This window comes from Erythranthe guttata, chromosome 10, assembly GCF_056151865.1.
Source record: "Erythranthe guttata isolate IM_541 chromosome 10, IM_541, whole genome shotgun sequence".
In the NCBI taxonomy this organism is placed as follows: Eukaryota; Viridiplantae; Streptophyta; class Magnoliopsida; order Lamiales; family Phrymaceae; genus Erythranthe; species Erythranthe guttata.
The window spans coordinates 14,994,938-15,017,122 of record NC_142542.1 but is presented as its reverse complement, the minus strand read 5'-3'; positions in this window follow the sequence as shown (position 1 = coordinate 15,017,122).

The window sequence follows — 22,185 nt, the reverse complement described above, 5'->3', positions numbered from 1 at the left end:
ATCCACCCGAGGGAATTGTTCCCATAGGCTGCAAGTGGATCTATAAGAGGAAAATTGGAGTAGATGGAAAGGTATCGACCTACAAGGCTAGATTGGTAGCGAAGGGTTATACTCAAAAACAAGGAGTTGACTATGAGGAAACCTTCTCTCCAGTTGCTATGCTTAAGTCCATTAGGATTTTGCTGGCCATCTCTGCGTGGTATGACTACGAGATATGGCAAATGGATGTGAAGACCGCTTTCCTTAATGGGGACATTGAGGAAGAAATTTACATGGCGCAGCCGGAAGGCTTCATATCTTCTGGAGATGAGCAAAAGGTTTGCAAACTCCAGCGATCCATTTATGGATTGAAACAAGCATCCCGTAGTTGGAACAAAAGGTTCGACACAACTATCAAAGAGTTTGAATTTGTGAAAAACCCGGAGGAACCTTGTGTCTACAAGAAGGTTAGTGGGAGTGCAGTGACTTTTCTTGTACTTTATGTTGATGACATACTACTCATTGGGAATGATGTAGGGATGTTGCAGTCGACTAAAGTATGGTTATCCACACGTTTCTCGATGAAGGATTTGGGAGAAGCATCCTACGTATTGGGAATACGGATCTATAGAGATAGATCGAGGAGATTGCTTGGCTTGTCCCAATCCATGTACATAGACACCGTTCTTAAACGGTTTAGCATGGAAGAATCCAAGAAGGGATTCTTGCCAATGTCCCATGGGGTTCGTCTCTCGAAATCCATGCGTCCTCAAACACCAATGGAAATCGAGGAGATGAAAAGGACACCTTATGCATCCGCTATAGGAAGCATAATGTATGGCATGCTGTGTACACAACCTGATATTGCGTATGCTGTGAGCGTCACAAGCAGATATCAGTCCGACCCCGGCCCAGCCCATTGGAAGGCTGTGAAGGACATTCTCAAGTACTTGCGAAGAACTCGAGATTTGTTTTTGGTCTATGGGGATACCGAGTTGAAATTAGAAGGCTTCACGGATTCTAGTTTTCAATCGGACGTGGATGACTCAAAGTCAAACTCGGGGTATATATTCAAAGTCAACGGAGGTGCCGTGTGTTGGAAGAGTTCCAAACAAGGCACGACGGCTGATTCCACCACCGAGGCTGAATATATTGCAGCATCAGATGCTTCAAAGGAAGGGTCATGGATTAGGAAATTCATCCAAGAGTTGGGTGTATTTCCGAACGCTAGCGATCCAGTACGGCTGTACTGCGATAACAACGGAGCCGTAGCGCAAGCTAAGGAACCAAGAGCTCATCAGAAGTCGAAGCACGTGTTGAGAAAATACCATGTGATCCGAGAGATCATAGAGAGAGGTGAAGTCAAGCTAGACAGAGTCACCTCGGAGGACAATATTGCAGATCCCTTCACCAAGCCATTGTCAGGATCAGTCCACGAGAAACATCGAGAGTCGATGGGACTTAGATTTATGAGTAGTTGGCTTTAGGTCAAGTGGGAGATTGTTAGAGTAGGTGACCGGCAAGCCAACTTGTGGCTGTGGTCTTTCTCTTTTCTTTGTAATAAAACAATCGTTTTTCGTTCGTAATAATAAAATATCTTATTTGGCATTCTATATCTGTTATCCCATGCAAGCAGCATAGATATAGTCCTAACGAGTTACTCTATTACTGTGAGTTGATCTAGTAGAATCGTGAGATAACTCAGCAATGTAATGTAACTGTTAAACCTTGTTCCTAGTCGATGGGTTACGCCAATAATGAGGATACCGGCCTTTCCCTTTTGAGACTAGCACTTAGTGTATGTGTACTGCGTCTCATCAGTCCTCGGTGTTGTGACATCGGCATACTTGAGTGGGTGCTCATACTGGATGTGTTCACTGAACTCCCTCGCCCTAGAAATCTATAAGTGGTTCTCATTCATCGAGTAATAGGTTTCTAAGATATAGTTGTACACCATTAGTCCTTAAGACCCAGACATCACCGTGACTTCACTAGAGGACCGATTGTATCGTGACCTGTCCCTGAGTCCCACCGCGGACCGCTCCAAGGGCCAACGTTCGTGCAATCCGAAATCTAGTGTGAAGTCTGTGCATTGTAGTAGGGGATTCGAGCGCTTGAGTAGTCATGGATGTCCTGTGTGTTCTGACGGTTTATAATCCATGGAATCTCTGGCCAGAGTTGATAGTGGGGTGATTAGGGAAATGTGTTTCCCTAAGTCACACACGAACGGATTTATAATACCTAGAACGTTCGCACGGTTATTGAACTTTATAAGAGGTCTCGGTGAACCAATGCCTCTAGTTCAATCGGGACATGTGCTACGAAGGGATAGTACTGTACGCTAACTATATCATAAGGTTCTTGCAGGCACTTCATTTGTATCTAGGGAATCATGATGCGCAGTTGCTAGACGCCAATCTTGATTCGTTGGGCACCGATTTGATCGGGGTTAGGTAAAATGAGTTTTACTCTAATCGGGACTCTTGGGAGGAGTTCGTATAAGAACAATGTGTTGTTCGAATCACAAAGAGTTGTGAGCCCACGGCTAGCATACACCTGAACCATTGAGGGTCACACTTCTCGTGTAATATAGATCCTTGATAACAACAAGCATAGATAAATGTGTTAATCTTTGAACGATTGGATGTCGATATGATTGAATCCAAGATTCGTAATTGTGGATTGCGAATCGGAATAAACGTAGAGAAAGAGAGACATGCGGAATTTAGTGAACTTTCTAAATTGGGAAGTTTCCCGATTTAGCAGGTCCACTGAAGTGGAAGTTTCCAATTTTGGAAATTGGAAATTTCGAAGAGGCACTCGTATCGACGAGGACTTTGAGCTCGTCACAAATATAATTTTGTTATAATTTTGTGGACGATCGTTTATTAGAAACGAGGCCGACGAGGGAATGGGCTTAATGCATCAGTGGTCAAGCCCAATGACTTAAGCCCACTAGGGTTGAAAACCCTAAGTATAAATAGACCTCAAACAAGAGTTTGAGATCAGATTTTCAGCACCAAACCCTAGCCGCTCAAGCCCTAGCCGCTCCCCTCTTCGGCCGTTGCTCCACCGGCGCGCCACCGCCGACCACCGCCGGAAAACCGCCGGTTTTTCTTCTCTCGTTTCCTTCGTTTTATTCTTGTTGTTATCTAACTCGTTTACATCTAGTGCTGTAGTTCGAGTGGGTCGAAAATACGAGGTGAAACCTAATTGGAGAGGAGCTGCTGCCCCGACGAATCCACGCACCGTCGCACGCGCCGATACGCCGCTCACGCGCCGCCGCTGCTGCTGCCGTTCACTGCCGTTCGTCGCTTGCTGGATCAGCTTGGTCCAGCCGTGAGTTGCAGCCCCGTGGATTGGTAATTAGCAGCTTGTACGTGACTCGTTCTAGGATTTCGATTCGTTGAAATCGCACGCTACAAGAGGTAATTAAATCGGAACTTTCGTAATTCGATTCGAACATGTTTGTATGATTATTAATTTGCGAGCATGAGTAATACGTGATTACATGTTTCGATTTTGTGAAATGAAGTATAAGCATGTTTCGTGATTTTCGGTTTTACGTATTTTTCAATTAAATCGATAATTACCATATGTATGGCGGAAGCGTTAAGGTACGTTGACTATGTGATTAGTTTATGCATGTAATCGAAACTAGTTCGATATAAAAATTTTAAATTCCGCTGCGTATACATGCACGATCCCTAACACATCTGTGGCAGTAGTGTCTTCTCCGGTTGTTTCTTCTTCAGCAATCAGGTCATCAACTTCATCTTCAGCTGTTTTACTGCGGAGATCAGCAAAGTCATCAAATACCACATTTACAGATTCAATAATGGTTCGAGTTCTTAAGTTATATACTCTATAAGCATGACTGTTATTAGAGTATCCCATAAACAAACTCAAATCACTTTTTGAATCAAATTTAGCTAGATGATCTCTATCATTTAGGACATAGCAGACACATCCAAACACATGCATGTATTCTAGATTAGGTTTCTTACCATAAAGAATTTCACATTAAGTCATCATAGACCCTAATCTTAGATACACACGATTAGAGATGTGACAGGCTGTGTTGACAGCCTCAGCCCAAAACCTTTTAGACACATTTTTTGCACTCATCATTACCCTAGCCATCTCCTGGGTAGTTCTGTTTTTTCTTTCAGCAATACCATTTTGCTGAGGAGTTTTTGGAGCAGAAAATTCATGCTTTATACCCTTTTTATTACAAAAAGCAAGAAATAAAGCATTCTCAAGTTCTTTTCCATGATCAGACTTTATTCTACGAATAGAAACTTGAAATTGAGTTCCAACAAACCTGTACAAATTTCTGAAAACTTCAAAAGTATCAGATTTTTCTCTTAAAAAGTACACCCAAGTATATCTTGAAAAATCATCAACACACACAAAAACATATTTTTTACCACCTAAACTTTCTACCTCTATGGGACCCATAAGATCCATATGTACAAGTTCAAAACAGATGGTGGTACCAACGTGTTGTAACACTTTGTGTGGCACTCTAGTTTGCTTTCCCTTCTGGCACATTCCGCATATAGGAATGTCCTTCTTGAGATCTGGAATTCCTCTTATGGCATTGTACTTGTTGAGCAGCTTCAGATTTTTGAAGTTTGTGTGCCCTAGTTTCTGGTGCCACAGCTCTACTTCACTTACTCTTGAGCTCTTGCATGAGATGGTGTCACCTGTTTGATAACAATTATCCATTGATCTGGAACCTGTCACTACACAATGATTTTGATTATCAAACACAGAACAACAGTACTTATCAAATTGAACACGTAGATCATCATCACACAATTGACTAATACTGATGAGATTTGACCCCAATCCTTCAACATGTAAGACATTTGAAAGTTTTGGAAGTCCCTCAATACCGAGTGTTCCACGTCCAACCACTTTGCCTTTAGCTCCTCCTCCATAGGTTACACGTCCTCCATTAAGTGTATGGTAGTTTGATAGAAATTCTTTTGTTACAGTCATGTGCCTAGAGCATCCACTATCAAAGTACCATGAACCTGAAATGTTAGCATTTAAAGAGGTGTATACTGCCTTGCACAAAAGTTTACCTTTGGGAGTCCATATTTTACACTCCTTTTTGGTAAATTCTACCTTTTTCTTTGAAGTGTTTCCTGGAGTGATGTGACTCATCCTGTACAACATTTTGTCACTACTTAGTTTCTCACAAAATGGACGAATATGTCCTGGTGAGAAACAGTAATGACAAATGTATCCCCTTATTCTGGACTATGGAGTGGAGACTGTGGAGTTTCTGCATTCTTTTCCATTTGAACCCTTCTCTTTTACAAAAACAATTTCTTTCTTCTTTATTGGCTTGTGTTTCTTCACTTGTTTTTTGAACCCTAGACCTTCTTTTTTGTTGTACTTTTCCAGTGACACGATCTCTTTGAGTTTAGTTGTGCCGGTATTCATCCTCTTGATTGCTAGAGTTGCCTCTTTGAGTTCATCTTTCACCTTTGCCAGTTCAAGATCCTTCTTGGTGATACCAACCTCCAAATCTGTGATTGTTTCTTTAAGAGAAGAATTTTCCTTGTTGGCTGCATCTAGAGCATGAGTCTTCTTCTCCAAGTCGCTGAGCAATTTCTTATGCATTTCTTCCTCATCTCCCACTGCTTCTTTACTGTATTCTGCAGCATTCAAAGAAATACAGTTCAAACATGTATAATGACGATTATCTAACTCAGAAATTTTAGTTACTGAAAGTGTTTCAGAAAGTGTTGTAGCATCCAGAGAAACTCCTTGTGATTCTGTTTCAGAAGAATTTTCAGTGATATATCTGACAGAAAGAGCCTGTTTAGTGGATTGCTGCTCCTCTGTCTGTTCAGGTTGCTCTTCCTCCTCATCACTGACAGCACAAATCAAACTCATTCCTCTTCTTCTGAAGGTGTTTGCACATTCATTAGCATAATGTCCAAATCCTGAACAGGCCCTACATTTGATATGATCTAAGTTAGGTGGTTCAGAATTTGAACGAATAAATGAAGAATTTTTTAAAGTGTTTTGAGAAGATGTTTGAGGAAATGTTCTCTGTGGAATAGATCTGTTCCGGGGCTGAGTTTGTCGATTTTGTGGAGAGCCATCTGGAAATAACTGTCTGGGCTTGATTCCACTTCGTCTGTATGCCCTATTGAATTTCTGAATCTGAAATGCCACATTGTTGAGACATTCCTCTGCATCATCATCATACTCCGGAACAACATATTACTTCTCTAATTCTGCCTGGAGTGCATTTGAGATAGCCTTACCTTTCTCCTTTCTTTGATCTTCAAAGTTCATTTCCCTAGACTTTAAGCTACCAATTAGGTCGTCCAGACGTAGGGATGATGTGTCTTTGGCCTCCTCAATTGTAGTAACTGTCATGCTGAATCTTTCTGGGAGAGTTCTCAATACCTTATTCACCAGTGTCTCATTGCTCAAAGGACCACCTAAGGATTGAAATTCATTAGCTAAATCAATCAATTTCTCATTGTATTGAGAGATTGTTGCAGTTTCTTCCATCCTTAGTCTCTCAAATTTGGAAGAGAGTAATCTGAGCTTAGTTCTTCTGATCCTTCACAATGTAGCTGAAGAACCTCCCATGCATCCTTCGCAGAAGTGCACACTGAAATCAATTTAAACGTTGTTAAATCTACTGAATTAAAGATTGCATTTAACGCATTTGAGTTTTGATTGGTATTTGATAGATCGTCTGCTGTCCACCGTAATTCTGGTGTTGGAAATACATCCCCATCCGCATCTGTTATAGTGGGTGGCTTCCATCCAGTAAGGATAGATCTCCAGGCTCTCTCATCAATGGCTTTGATGTATGCCCTCATCTTGACTTTCCAGTAGGTGTAGTTTGTGCCATCAAGTACAGGAGGTCGCATAGAAGCAGTCATCTGAGTATCCATCACGAATTCGTTTCTGAAAAAAATAGGAACAAACACTTAGTATACGTCAAGTGTTGGCTCTGATACCAATTGAAAGAATTTATGGTCCCGAATTCGTTTAATACAGAGATGTTATCTTAAGTGTTATCACACTTGAGAAAACATGCAGCGGAAATATAAAGATAAAAAGACAATACTCAGGTCTAAAAAATGTTCACAAGTAAAACTCGCGAACTTGCCCTTTATAGGACGGAAAAATTATATTAAAACAGTATTCCAAGAATACAAATAGAAGATGCACGGAAACTTCTTCCTTATGAATGAATCATTAACATGATCATTCTTACATTCAAATCTAGAAACAAAAAGAGAAATATTAAAAATTCTAGATTTCAAAGAATGTACTCGTGAGGAGTACGTACAAACAGATTCTAGAAACACACTAAAACTCTCGTAGATAAACTTCAGCACTCGGTTTTTGTTTCTTCGGAATCTGCACATTTCTTGAGTCTTGAGTTTGGTATTTATAGACTTTCCAAGCTTCCACTACTCAGCCCATGATCTGCAAGAAAACCAACCACAAGAGCACTCAAAAAAATGGGTTAGTGGGTTAGTTTAAGGAGTTAGAATAATATCCATAATTAAACCCACCAAGCACTACTTAGCCCACTAAGTCATAACACTTAGCCCACTAAGTCATAACTAAAATTTAGTTTGAAAGTAAGAGAGTTAAAACACTTTTATGGAAAAACCCACGTGTTTCATTATCAAATGGGGTTATCAAATACTCATTTGATAACCAGGATTATACTTTGATATCTCTATACAACTAGTGAACTCCAACCACAAGTTTCAAAAAACAATTATCAAACAAATTTATGATTATTTATATATTATTTATTTTTTAATCCATTTTAAATAATCATACAAACCGATTTTTCTGGTAAACTATGTTCAAAATCAATATTAATCAAGTTTTTACCTTTTCGATAGAAAAAAAAATAATATATAAATAGAGATTCTTTTTTTCCGTGAAACTTTGTTGAAGCTCTAGAGAAAGAAAAAAAATATGTTGAAGGCGTAGAAAATTTAATTTTATTCTGTTGAGATTTTTTTCCAGTTGAAATTTGTTGAAGATGTAGATAATTTAATTTTATTCCGTTGAGATTTTCACGTAAAGAAAAGAAAACTCAATTACGTTGAGGTTTTTCTTTTTTCACGTGCTCCTATTTTTTAGGAGAATATTTGATAACTATTTCTTTGGGATGTATTTTTACTCCCAGAGTGATGAGTTATCAAAATAGAACCCTATTTTAATAACCCCATTGGAGGAGAGAGTTTTTAAAATTGGGGAGTCAAATGGAGATTAAGGGGTTTGATAACCTATTTAATAACCCCGTTGGAGTTGCTCTAATATAGTCTTTTTCAGTACCGTCAACGAACTTTATTTAAACAGGGGTGGTGGACTAAATTACACCCATCGTAGGAGGTTAATGCTAATTACTTTTATATGGGGACTTTTTTAGCAATTAGACGTTTCACATGGGTGTATACAATTAACTCCAAATATCTAATAATTGTTTTATGAAACTTCATCGATTGTGGTATTTCTTTTCATATACAAATTTTTAATTCTAATGCCAATACTTTTGAAGTTGTTTTTGTCAATTTTGATTGTACCATTATCTTTATCTGCCCTACACGTGGATTATATAGATAATCATTATATTTTTAATTTTTAATTTTTGATTCAGAATGAGCCACATGGTGGAATCAACACCGTTTATGTTTTAGAAAGTGGGTGTTCTTGTTTTCTGAAACTTTACGGACTTTTCATATATTCTGAAAATTTTCCAAAAGTTCAAAGAAGTTTTGAAATTTCGAAACTTTTGGGATTGGAATAGATTTCTAGGTTCCAAAATTTTGGAATCGGAATTCAAAGTGATTTTGTAGTTCAAAAAAAATTTAAAATTTTCCATAGGGCTTATGACATATCACATAAGTGAATTTTATACAATATTTTGAGTTTTTGAGCAATCAATTATCATTCGTTGTTCTACATCAAACTTGGGAAATTCACAAGCGGGTACTTTTAACTTTTTTAGCTTTACAATATCGGGTTGTGGTTCAATTATAACTATTCGATCAATATTTCATCACAATAATAGAGTGGTATCAACCGTGCTTTAACTAAGTTCCTCAATTAAGCTTGCCTCCATGCATTATTTGGGACCATGGTCCGCTAATTTAGCTCTCAACCATTTGTACGAACCAAAGAATGCATAATTTTTTAGTTAGAGAGTTTCAATAAACGGATAATAGTCCATGAATTATGTATGTTGTGGTTCGTATTTTTTCAGAGGTATTTAGTTCTTGTAGCATTACAATTTGATGTTGAGGACGTCAACCTAATTATCACTAGATATATTGCCAAAACTTCACAAGATATACTGAACTAGCCCGAACGATTTCTTGGTAAAAGAAGAAGAAAAAAAAAAAAAAAAAAAAACAATCAGTAGTAAAGATTACCAAAAGTTAATATAATTTTTTTTTTGAGTAAATTGAAGTTCTTTACAAGGGGAAGTGTTAATATCAAAATATTAATATAGCAAATAAGGAAAAAATTACATTTTTCGCCCTTATACTTAATCCAATTTTTAAAAGTGTCCCTCATTTTGGAGTTATAATAGCAGTCCTTGATCATGTCATTTTTTGATAGAATTGGTCCGCCGTTTATTTTTGCAGTTAAGTTGGATGGAAATTGCATGTGCCTCTCACATGCCTTCAATTTACAACACTACATGAAAATGAACTTTTAACAAGACGCATTGCGTCTTGTTAAAATAGATTTTTCATAATTAAAATTTGATTCAAATTCGAAATTATTTAAATTCCAAGAAATAAAAGCAATATATATTGTTTTAAAATATTTTGAGAAATATTCTTTAAACAATTGAAATATTGTTTTAAAAAAAATAAATATTGCTTTCAAAATCAAGATTTTCGAAATTCAAATGAAATTATTGTTTCAAAATAAAATAAAAAATTCGATCGGAATAGGCGGGATAAGAAACCCCATATTCCAATCTTCACACTAATTTAATAATGCAAAACTCGATAAATTGTTTCAACATATTTTTAGAAGTATTTTCTAAAACAATAATATAATGTTTAAAAAAAAATTTATTAGGTGGAGTAAGAAAACTTTGTTCCAATTTTCAGCCTTATTTAATAATCTAAAACTTTGAATTTTTTTTTCAAAATAAATTCAAAAATATTGTTCAAAAAATCATAATATTTTCTAGAAAAATAATTTAGTGTCTAGAAAAAATCATAATATTGTCAACGCCGGTCAACGGCGTTCTCCGGTGGTGGCGAGTCAAAATTGGGATCAAAATTGAAATTATGGTTAAAATTGGTTAATTGATGAAATTGGGCTAAATTGGGGTGTGAATCATGAAATTGGAGTTGAATTTTGGGTTTCAATGAATTTGGGGTAATTTTGGTATATATAAAGGGATTTTCCTTACTTGCAAATAAGTTTGAATGGACTGGATTTATTTGAAAAACAAATAAGTTGGATGTCCCTCTTTTAATTAAGTGCCCTTGTCATGGGCCTATTTGCCATTTGCCTTTATTAGTATGAGTATTAGTATTTGTCTTGGCGTATTAGCATCAACATTATCATTAGTCTTAATATTAGTATTAGTGTTCGTATGTATTGGCGTATTAGTTTAAACATTAAATATTCGTATTAGAATTGGCGTATTATTATTAATAGTAGTGTTGATTTTTTTTTTAGTAAATTCAAGTCCATGTAGCACGCAATTGCTCGCAATCTATGTAGCACGGAAACTTCAACTTCTTAACGTACTCGTCTTTCGGACACGCTTCGTGTCCAACACTCGAGCCGGACACCTTAAGGGCCATTTTGTAATTTCTAAAAATCAAACACGAGTTTGAATAAGAAATTATCATATATTTTTGTTGCTTATCTAAGTAATTACACCATTTAATGATCATTTGCAAACAGATAGTTGATAATAATATTTATTTTGAATATATTTGTATGAAAATATATATAAAATAAAATTAAATATAAATAAAAACTTATATATATTTAAATAGCATATTTATAAATGTACACATATACTTAATATTTACGTTCCCGCAAATTCCCGTATCTTCATTTTTTGGGACATGCCATTTTCACATGTTTTTTTTCCGTTTATCCGTATCGATGTTTCCGTATCCGTGCTACATAGCTCGCAATCAATTCATGTTGCTAAATAATTATACAAGACTGAGTTCAATGTCCAGTCTGATGTTCCCTCTCCAACTCAACTGGAATTAAGATATTCATATATTATTTATTTAAAATAATATGAAAGTAAAACAAATACATGTTATGTTTATATATTTATTTATGTAATTAGTTTTTATTGTACCAAATAATCAAAAATCCCAAATACTATGCATGCATTATTAATTCAACTTACCATCAAAGTATAAAATGTTATTTAAAATAATATTTGTAAAAGATACCGGTCATAATTTTTTTTATTATATATCCAAGATAATAAAAATAAAAGAAAATAAACTGGATGAAACTACACCATTTAATTATGCTTTCTTTATTAGAAATAAAACTGATAGCACAACGAGGACGTCACTGCATTAGGTTGGGAGAATGTTATGGACCGTCCATTTTCCATGGATCGAAGGTGGCTTAGTTAATCCATCCAACGAGCAAGCCCAATAGAAGTTGGCTCATTTAGGCTCATGTATAGATTTGTAGAGATCTTTAGAGGATTCTAGAAGTTCCTTTATATATATTTGGTAGAAAATTGTATGAAATGTTCTTAGTAATTAGATTAAGATGATCACAATTGTTGCTTCAGAAGGTGGAGTTGTATAAATAGGAGTATATCATTCATTTGCAATTATCCGAGAATCCATGCGATAAAGAATTATTTAGCATTCTTCAACATTTATCTTCTTTCTTAAAAACTACTATGGATTAAAATATTTGAACTCCTAGAGTTATATTAAACATTTGTAATAATCTATAGTAGTCATTAACGTTTAATTGATGAGTTGAAAAAGGAAACCAAAACGATAAATGGAAGAAGCAAATCTAGCATACAATTCAAACTCATACGAATATAGTTATATAGAGATTATTACCACACTAACAAAAGACACAAGTAATATTGTTCCTAAAGCAAGAACTCGGACATAGATAGCCTATCAGCATGACCGCATATCATCATGTCCACGAGTATCACAAGACACGAGTGAGTTTGGACGCTGACAATGTAATAAACAAGAATATATGTACCGAATGCTTTCCCATCTCAAAATTTATTTATGGGGACCCTCTTCTTGGCTTTTTCTGGTACTCATCCCTTACTCTGGGGCTTTTAATTTTTTGAACAAGTCTTAGGCTGTTTTGGTTCATCTCGTATGAGGGTTTCATGTTATTTTCTAGACGTGATCGAGTGGTAGATGCATTCTTCTTGTTACAAAAGAATCAATCTAAGTGAATGCAAATAATTATTTTTGTATGTTTTTCTAGAATTATATCTTGAGCTCCGATTGCTAAATAGTTGAAATGTCCGCGCACAAAGAGATCCAATTACCATGAAATAACTTATTCACTAACATATTTGAGTTGATCAGATAAAAATACATTCGATCGTGTCAGACATGAAACCTACTCACGAGTCTTAACCACCAAGAGTTATTTATTAATTTCATATTGCAGGGACGTGGAAATATTCCTTAATAATTTTCACGAAGTAACTAATGTAACTACCGAAGTGGTTGAGTCTCTCTTGACTTATTCAAAATCTCACTCATTAAATAGTCGAAGCAAAATCACTAATTAAATCGGGACATTAAATATCTAGACATTAAGAGACTAAGTAATAGTCTGATAGCGATAATATAAGGGTGAATTGCACTTCACCCCTTTAAAAATGCCTTTTTTGCACTTTCCCCCTCAAGAAAAAAATGACTGGCCCCCTTTAAAATATACAACTCGATGCACTTTGTCTCAAATGTATATTTTCGGTCCAACCAAGTTGTATATTTCAAAGAGGGGCAGTCTCGTTTTTGTATATTGAGGAAGGAGAGTGCAAAAAAGGCATCTTTTAATGGGGTGAAGTGCAATTTGCCCATAATATAATATAGTTTCAGTTTGGATTAGTTTCTTACTCCCCCTTCACTAATAAAAATGGATTATTTTATAGAGACCCCCTCATATGAAATATATAACTAACCACCAATGGGATTATATCCTGGTGCGTACGCTCTTCATTTTAAAATTTATTTGACAGACCCCCTTGCCCATCCTGAAGTACCTAAAATGTCCTTTTAAGATCAGTTGAAAACAATAGCCCACCGACAAACGTCTCTCTCTTCATCTCTCAACTCTCAGATCCAAATCCCGCCCCCATAGATCTCCAACCGGCGAAGTTGCTTCCCGAAATCATAACTCTCTCTCCGGTGGTCGGAATTCGACGGTTCAACTACCGTTGGATTCCTCTCGTCAATGTCAATATTTTGGTGGTGATTTCATTCTGTTTGGAGCACTCGGTATGTTTCCGAAATTGTTTTACAGTCGGTGCGTATTTCGACGACGGTGGATCTTGCTGGAGGTGTAATTTGTGTTCCGCTAGTCGGAATTTGATGGGCTACCAACCGTTGGATTGATCCTCTCGTCGAGATCTATATTTTGATGGAAATTTCATTCATTTTTTATTGTCTGATTTATTTCTATAATGGTTTCCATTTGTGAGCGCGGAACCTTGGTTGGTTAGCGACGGCTAGGGTTTTGGTAGGAGGCGCTTCGGGTGAGGAGTCATTGGCGGTTTGGTCTTAAATTCGTAGCATTTCACAGCTATGGACCCTCCCCTCTCTCTCTCTCTCTCTCTCTCTCTCTCTCTCTCTCTCTCTCTCTCTCTCTCTCTCTCTCTCTCTCTCTCTCTCTCTCTCTCTCTCTCTCTCTCTCTCTCTCTCTCTCTCTCTCTCTCTCTCTCTCTCGATCTCTTAATGTTTGTTGATTTTTGAGTGTTTTAATGTTTCTTCATTTTTTTTTATTTGCACTAAAATGATTTTTTTTGTTTTCATTTTGCTATTGCAGCTTAATGAAAGCCATTGATCCTCTCCTTGAATTTGTCAAAAAATTTGGTTGAAGTTACATCTGCTTCAAGTTATAGTGTTCAACAGACTGTATACATTATTGTACATTATATACATTACTAGTTAGTAGTTACATATAGTAACATGTAGTTACATATGCATATATTTGTGTATTTTCGATTTGTATTTTATTGGTTTTGAGGTGATTTATAATATAAATATTAAAATTTGTAAATTTTGTTGTGGGGATTTATGAATTTATAAAAATTAACTCATCTGGTGGGCGTCGTCGAAGTTTAGGGAATCTAGAGTTAAGGAACAAAATCGAGTGGCGGTTGAGTTTCTGATGAGGAGGGTGGTGGAGGAAGTTTGATTGGCGGCGTGGGTTCTGACGAAAGATGGGTCGTCGATGAGGCGGCGCCACCCCTTGCAGATGGCACGAAAGCGGATGAGAGAATCGGCGGGGATTCGCCGGAGTATTTCATGATGGAGGTCGGATGGGATGTCTGACATTTGTTTTTCGGAGCAAAGGTGATGGAAATCAAGAATGTGAAGAAGGCTTTGTGGTGTGTGAGTGTGTGTGATACCATTTTCCCTCCCCGTTTAGGAAAGGAGATCTCTCCCAAAATATATGATTATTTTATTCCTTTGTTTATAGGCAATATGAAGTGAAAATTAGCAATAAATCCCTCATTTTAGGAAATATAATTAAGAAAAAAACTCTCTACCAAAAGTAATTAGCAAAAGTGCCCTTAGCTAATATTCCAAACAAATGATATTTTCATAATTCAAAATTACTATTATTTGATTATAATTATTTTGAATTTTTGACGCTAATTAATTTTTCACCTTGGCGGACATCTTTTCCTCCGTGTGCCGTTTCTCCTGCTTCTTTTCACAATATTCAGATCTCAGACATTTCTTTTCACTCTCCGCCACCACCATGGCTAAATCACGAACAACTTCTGGAAATCTACGACGGAGACTATGTAGACAACAAGGCGGAGGATCCCTTGCTCGCAAATACTCCAAGTAGCGTTCCCCTTACTCACAGTTTCTCGAGTTTGCGAAGATTTTTCTTCATCGCCACTGTTGCGTCCTAGATATTTATTGTATTGACCACCATCAAATTTTAATCAATGACTAACGGAGGGTAGATTATGGATTTTTAATTTAATTTTGCTGCCGCTTTTTGGATATAGCGGTGATCATGAAAAGACCTCCAACCAACTCTCAAACATCTCAGAATCAAATCATATTCCTCTAACCATTCTCCTTCAAAATGTGATACAGTCTACTACTCCAGGGCAAACTCGACAAGACCGCTCTTCAGCTCCTCAACCGGTGGCTCCGCCCGTACCAGGTATAACACACACTCAATTACCTCTCTCTTCTCAAACACTTACAGCACCTCCCACGCAAGTTCAACCAAATACCCACATACCCTCGTCTTCATCCCACCATCCATCTAACAGTAATATACCAACCATCTCCCAAACACATGTGCACCAACAAATACCTGCCAGCCAACCGGCTTACCCAGCCAATAATCCTTCTCAAATCTCAAACCGTGTGACCACTCGTTCCGGAAACAATGTCTTTAAACCAAAAAAAATTGCCGACTATGTTGCCCAATTATCTCCAAACTTTACACCCACCACAGTTAAACAAGCCATAAAATATCCCGACTGGAGAGATGCAATGAAACAAGAGTTTGATGCCTTATTGAAAAACCAAACTTGGGAATTAATTCCAAATGATCCCAATAGAACTATCATTAAGTGCAAATGGCTCTTTCGTATTAAAAAGAAACCAGATGGCAATGTTGATCGTTATAAAACGAGGCTCGTCGCCAAGGGTTTTACTCAACGACCCGGCATTCGTTATCATTCAACATTCAGTCCAGTCATTAAGCCAACAACAGTACGACTTGTTCTTGCTATTGCTGCCCAGAAAAATTGGGCAATACATCAGTTGGATGTAAATAATGCTTTTCTTCAAGGTCACCTCGAAGAAGAAGTCTTTATGATGCAACCACCGGGCTTTGAACATCCAGATTTACCGACGCGTGTATGCCGCTTAAAATGAGCAATTTATGGCTTCAAACAGGCCCCAAGGGCATGGTACAACGAATTAAAGGCATTTATTCTGCAAATGGGGTTTCAAAAGTCTCAGTCCGATACATCGCTTTTCATCCTTCACAACATGGTTGTTACAGTCTATATATTGGTGTACGTGGATGATATCATTATCACAGGAAGCAACTCCACATTTATCCACAAGGTGATTTCTTCCCTTTCTCGACGTTTTTCACTTAAAGATCTTGGTCCTCTTCACCATTTTTTAGGTATTGAAGTAACTCAACAGGATGATGGTAGTATAATCTTGTCGCAATCCCAATATATTATGGACGTCCTTCGAGACTCGAATATGGACGACAACAAAGGTGTTCTTACTCCCATGAGTTCTTCTAAAGTTTTGGGCCTAGATGATGGTAGTGCCATAGCCAATACGAAGGAGTATCGACAAGTAATAGGAAAATTGCAATACCTTTCCTTCACTCGTCCGGATATTTCTTATTCAGTTAACAAGTTGTCCCAATACATGCACTCGCCATCTCAAACTCATTGGAAAGCTGTTAAGAGAGTCCTTCGGTACCTGAAACAAACAGCTCACTATTGTCTGCGCATCACTCATCATCGTGACAACAATTTGGATATGTACTCCGACGCGGATTGGGCCGGCGATCCAAATGACAGAACCTCGACGACAGGTTATCTCTTTTACTTTGGTAACAATCCAATAAGTTGGTCTTCAAAGAAACAAAAAACGGTCGCTAGGTCCTCAACTGAAGCCGAATATAGAGTTGTTGCCAGTGCATTATCCGAAACAAATTGGGTTAGCAACTTATTGCGCGAACTTCGAGTTCCTCTTCAGAAACCACCAACGATCTTCTGTGATAATATTGGTGCAACTTATCTCTGTCAAAACCCTGTCTTTCATAGCCGCATGAAGCATATTGCAATTGTTTTTTACTTTGTTCGTGAGCAAGTGCAACGAAAACAGATTGTTGTTACACATGTTCATAGTGCCGATCAGCTGGCAAACAGCTCTTCCGAAAAGATCCTTTCATCATCACCCGATCAAGTTAGATGTTGTCAACACCACCTAACTTGACGGGGCGTATTAGCGTAACAAACTCTTCCGCAAGACTTGGGCATTCTTTAATTTCTGTTTAGTCAAAGTTGTTTATGTTGGAACATTAATCCAACGTTGGACTTATATGTGAAATATTATGTGTTGCAAGACTGTCACGTAAAGTTAAGCCCGTTAAAGTGATCGACTAAAGTTTATCTGGATTGAGCTTTAATGTGTCTAATAGGGTGTGGGCCTTTAATGTGTAGAGACATTAGGGTAATTTTATTATAGTGATGGGCTAAAATAAAATTACACAAGATAGCCCATTAGGTTATCTATATATATTGGTTATGGTCCCCGGATCACATGTACGAATTCCATTCTCTACATAAAGAAAACGAAGAGAAGTCTAAAGGGTTATCGGGTTCGGATGTACATGATGATCTGGAAGATCCATGATCGTTTCATATCAATTCCACCGGAGTAAGGTATGCTTCCGATTTAAGTTTATGCACAATATTCTTGATGATTCGGCATGACGGTTCCATGGGATTTATTCAAGTTTATTCCAACAAGTGGTATCAGAGCCGACCATGTTCGAATCATCTAGATTTTTTCTTATTTATTTTGATTGATTCTCTGTGTCATGAAATTGATTTTCACGGAGTAAGTTTATTTGATGTTATCATGAAACCTATTTTCTGGATTTGGTTTTTATGGTTAGTAATGTTTCGTGTAAATATGTGACTAAGGTAAGTTGTATGATATATGTTTTCATGCTTAATTGAAGTTCGTGGTTATCCAATTATTTATATTTTAGATTTGCTTAATCCTAAAATTTGGATCGAGAGTCTGAAATTGAATTTAATGTGAAGAAATTTAATTGATTAATTTCGGATTGGCTTAAGAATCTCGATTTAACCTGATATTCGGATTGCTGTTTAGAGAAAATTAAGGTTTAATTGTAAAATTGAAATCTGGAAAATTGGTGAATTCCCAATGATTTACTGATTAGGTTCAATCAGTTCGGATGAATTGAAATAAGGTTCCTTGATTCAATTAATTCATATGAAGGTTTAAGGTTAATCAACAAATCTGAAATTCTATTTTGGGCCACTACTCCACCATCTACGGCCACTACTCCACCATTCAACAAAAAAAAAACAAAGGGAAGGAAGGAAGAAGGTCAGCGGTACGGCGGAGAAATCCGGGAAACGGCCGCGCGTATCTTTCCTCCTCAAAGGTCGACGGTAATGGGCTGTAGCTCAATTACCGTCAATTACGGGTGGTGTGGGAGATTGGATAACAGGTGGTGGTGGCGGCTGACATTAAGAAAGGTCGTGGTGGCGGCTGATAAGGTTGAATAAGGACATTAAGGTTTTGACTTTTGACTTATGTTTTGCGAAATTGCTATTTAACCCCCATATTTATGGTTTATGAAATTAAAATTTGCCCCCCTGAGGTTATAATTGAAATTTTCTGAAATTTTAATTTGGTCTCCAAATTTAAGTTATTCCTGATTTTGGGCCGGGGTGATTTGTAATAAATGAAAATCTGATTTTGGGCCTAAAGCTTCCGAAAAGTGCATTTCAGTCCCCAGCTTCAAAGTTTCTCTCAAAACTGTGATTTACATTCAGAAAATATATTTTAACCCCCAAATTAAGTATTTCTGAATCTCAGGTCCTTTTTCACTCAAAAGACTTTTCTTTTGAAATTTCAATTCAGTCCTTTAAGTTGAAAGATCTTCTGGTTTGGGGCGAAGGCAATTTTTTAAGGAATAAAAAAAAAAAAAAAAAAATGATTTTAAGTTTTTTACAAAAGGTTTTGGGGCCACTTGAAATTTAAGTTATTGTGAAGAATCAAACGAATAAGTGAATTATTTTTTAATTCTCTTTAAGCACTTGATTGGTCAATAAAGTGAGATTCAGTTTGAATTTCGATTTAGTTTCCTGAGGCATTTTATTTGGGGAATTTCAGATTTCTAAAGTTCGGGTCTTTTTGGATTGAAATTTGTATCAATTAGACAAATTATGGATATGAATTATTATAATTCAATAGGTTTTGACTCATTAAAGTTTAACCGTTTGTTTGTCAATATATGTATGAGTTATCATGTATAACTCAATAAGCTTAATTTGACCCAATCGGTATTTGACACGTAGACTCGTGACTTAACTATAAATTTGAGTCTTCATTGTTTTGTGAAAATTCATAAGAATTTGGATTTATTTGTCCGAAATTTATTGTTGGCTTTAAATCTAATAAGGTTGAATTTGTGAGCTCATTTTTACTTTAAGCTCAAATTCAAATAAATATGAATTTTATGGTTTATGGTTTAGGCTCATCTTTGGGTTATAAAGTGAAGATTTCTAGTCGATTAATTTTGACTTTAAATCGAAATAACGTGGGATTCGGGTTCATAAGGTAATTTAATTAGGCCTTTGGCTAAAGAAATTTTAGAGAAAGTCCATTGGCTTACATTCAGTTAAAATTCAAATATTGGTTTGGTTTATGTATTTTGATATGAATTAAGAGAAGCAGCATCTCGCCTAAGTGAGCTCTCCTGTGAAACTTAATTTATTTTGAAATACAAAAGGTTTTGTGCATGTAATAATGTGGGTATTGTGTCGGCCCTAAGGAAGGCCAATACTTTGTTGAATTGCATGTGCATATTGTGGTGGTAAACATGTGGCGATTATTTGGTGTTTTGCATATGAATAATAGTTTGGCCCTAAGGTAGAATTATTATTTGATGTGCTCTTATTGTCAGTGTTTGATTACTACACCAAGATATCACTTACAAGTTAATATCATTGTCCAAAGATAAGTTATTAATGGAGTGCCCGATATCTTGAGATGGAATATACCTTTATTTGAATTTGTGGTTGATACATAATAAATATGTGACGGTTATTAGAATTTCATGTGAGCTGTAAATTGGCCCTAAGGTAGATTTATTGTTTGACACGATAGTTTACCGTCAATATTTATTTATAAAAAGTTGCCGCTTAAAAAGTTAACGAGTCGTCCATAACGTCATGTTAACATTGGGCTAGGTATTTTATGATAAATGAACCCGATTCCGTTTAATTATGTCATACATACATAGATTTTATTTGATATTTCTATGACATAATAGTAGTTGTGAGCATGTGTTCTTGTATATGTTCTCTATTTAATTCATGCTTCCGCTTCTGTATTATCTATCAATGTTAATTTTGGTTCTTGTGCTTTATAGCACAATTTACTTATTATTTAGGGTGCACATATCTTCATTTTATCTTTTAAATAGAACGAACAACTAGTTTTTTCGGAATTAAAAGTTTCCTTAAGGTTAAGGTAAAAGGGACTTAAAGAATATGATCGTTCTAATTATAAGTATTAAGATCATTTGGTGCACTATTTAAGAAATCTTTCTGGGCATCAAGATTGATAGGGCAAGTACTAGAATATTTCTTAAGGCACTTTTGATACGTTTTATTATTAAAATGACAAGTTTGAATCAAGTATAGTTTTTGACTAATCTTGTTTCATTATTAATGAAAGAAAAGAAATATAAAGGAGTACATTCAGTATTAGTCTAATCTCACTTTCGGCTTAAGCACTAAAGTTACGATTTATTAACTTTAAAGTGCATATGGTTTGATTTTTCTTTCTACATCTATAGTCAACATAAGGTTTGTTTCAAAACCGAAAGGATAACTGAATTCTTTGTCAGCTCATGTTTGACTATGTGTAGGAATAAAATGACATAAACGAGAAAAGACTAAAAGTACTCAGTTAACTACTATCCCATAGAATGGCACATTGTTGCAGTAGAGACATCATAATAGATTTTTCCAAAAGTAACAGAATCATGTCCGCTTTATCTGTTATTTAAGGATACGAGTCTCCAAAGTATGTCAAATGACAAGTAAGGTTTTGCTTCTAATCTTAAGAGAAGCACTAAAGACTGCAACATATGGTTTTAAAGACGGGATGTATAAGATCTCTTAAGGATATTGAGTTTAAGGGGGGGGGGGGGGAAGGGTTATACTCATTGTTGTATGAAAGAGAGAATTTATTTTTCTCATTTTGTTGCTATAGACAATAATAAAAATACCGTCTTCTCCCACATGAAGGAAATTGGTGCTTAAAGATAAACTCAACAACCTTAAGAGAATACAATATTAAATTGAGTTAAACTTAAGATGATAATGACATTTGGGATCTTATGAATTGTCAAAAGTGTGAAATCATTTGGTCACAAATGTATATTTGAGACCGTTTGAATTTCAATAGGCAATGTTGAAAAAGTTATAAACAAAGTCTAATCACCTAGAGTTTCACTCAATACGGACTCTATTTTAGAGTTTTAGAATTCCCTAAAAGGTGTTACAACTCATAATGATTATCTCGTATTTGTGAGGTAAATAAAGTTAATGTTTGTATATACCATGTGATACGTGGGAGATAATCCTGCACATCTCATTCAATGCCCAATAAAGATCTTACGGTAAAGAAGAATGCAAAAGGTTCCCTATGCTGTCAGCTTTGGGAAATTATATGCACACTTCGGTATGTACGCATTCGGCTAAACCGTACATAAAGTTAGGCAGATATATAAATAATCCTTTGAAGTGGATATTTGAATAGAAACAAAAGGATTATACAGTAATTATAGAGAACATAAGGTCATTTATGCTCATTTATCGAAATCAGTTCATTTGGGAGATCATTTGGGTTTTTGATTTCGAGTTTGTATGATGCTTATACATTATAGATCCATTTAATGTATACCTAATTAAAAGAGAATTTAAGTACGAGTGTTTAGCCAACACCCAAAACTCTTTTTTAACTACGGTAATCAGTTTATAAAAGCATCTTATTTTGTAATATACAGAGTGGATAGGTGTCTATAGAATACGTCGATATAAACTCCATTATGTGTGCACACTAAGGATGTCACCCAAAATGTCTCATGAGAATATTGCTCGTATGGGTGTCATATTAATTAAGGATATTCGGT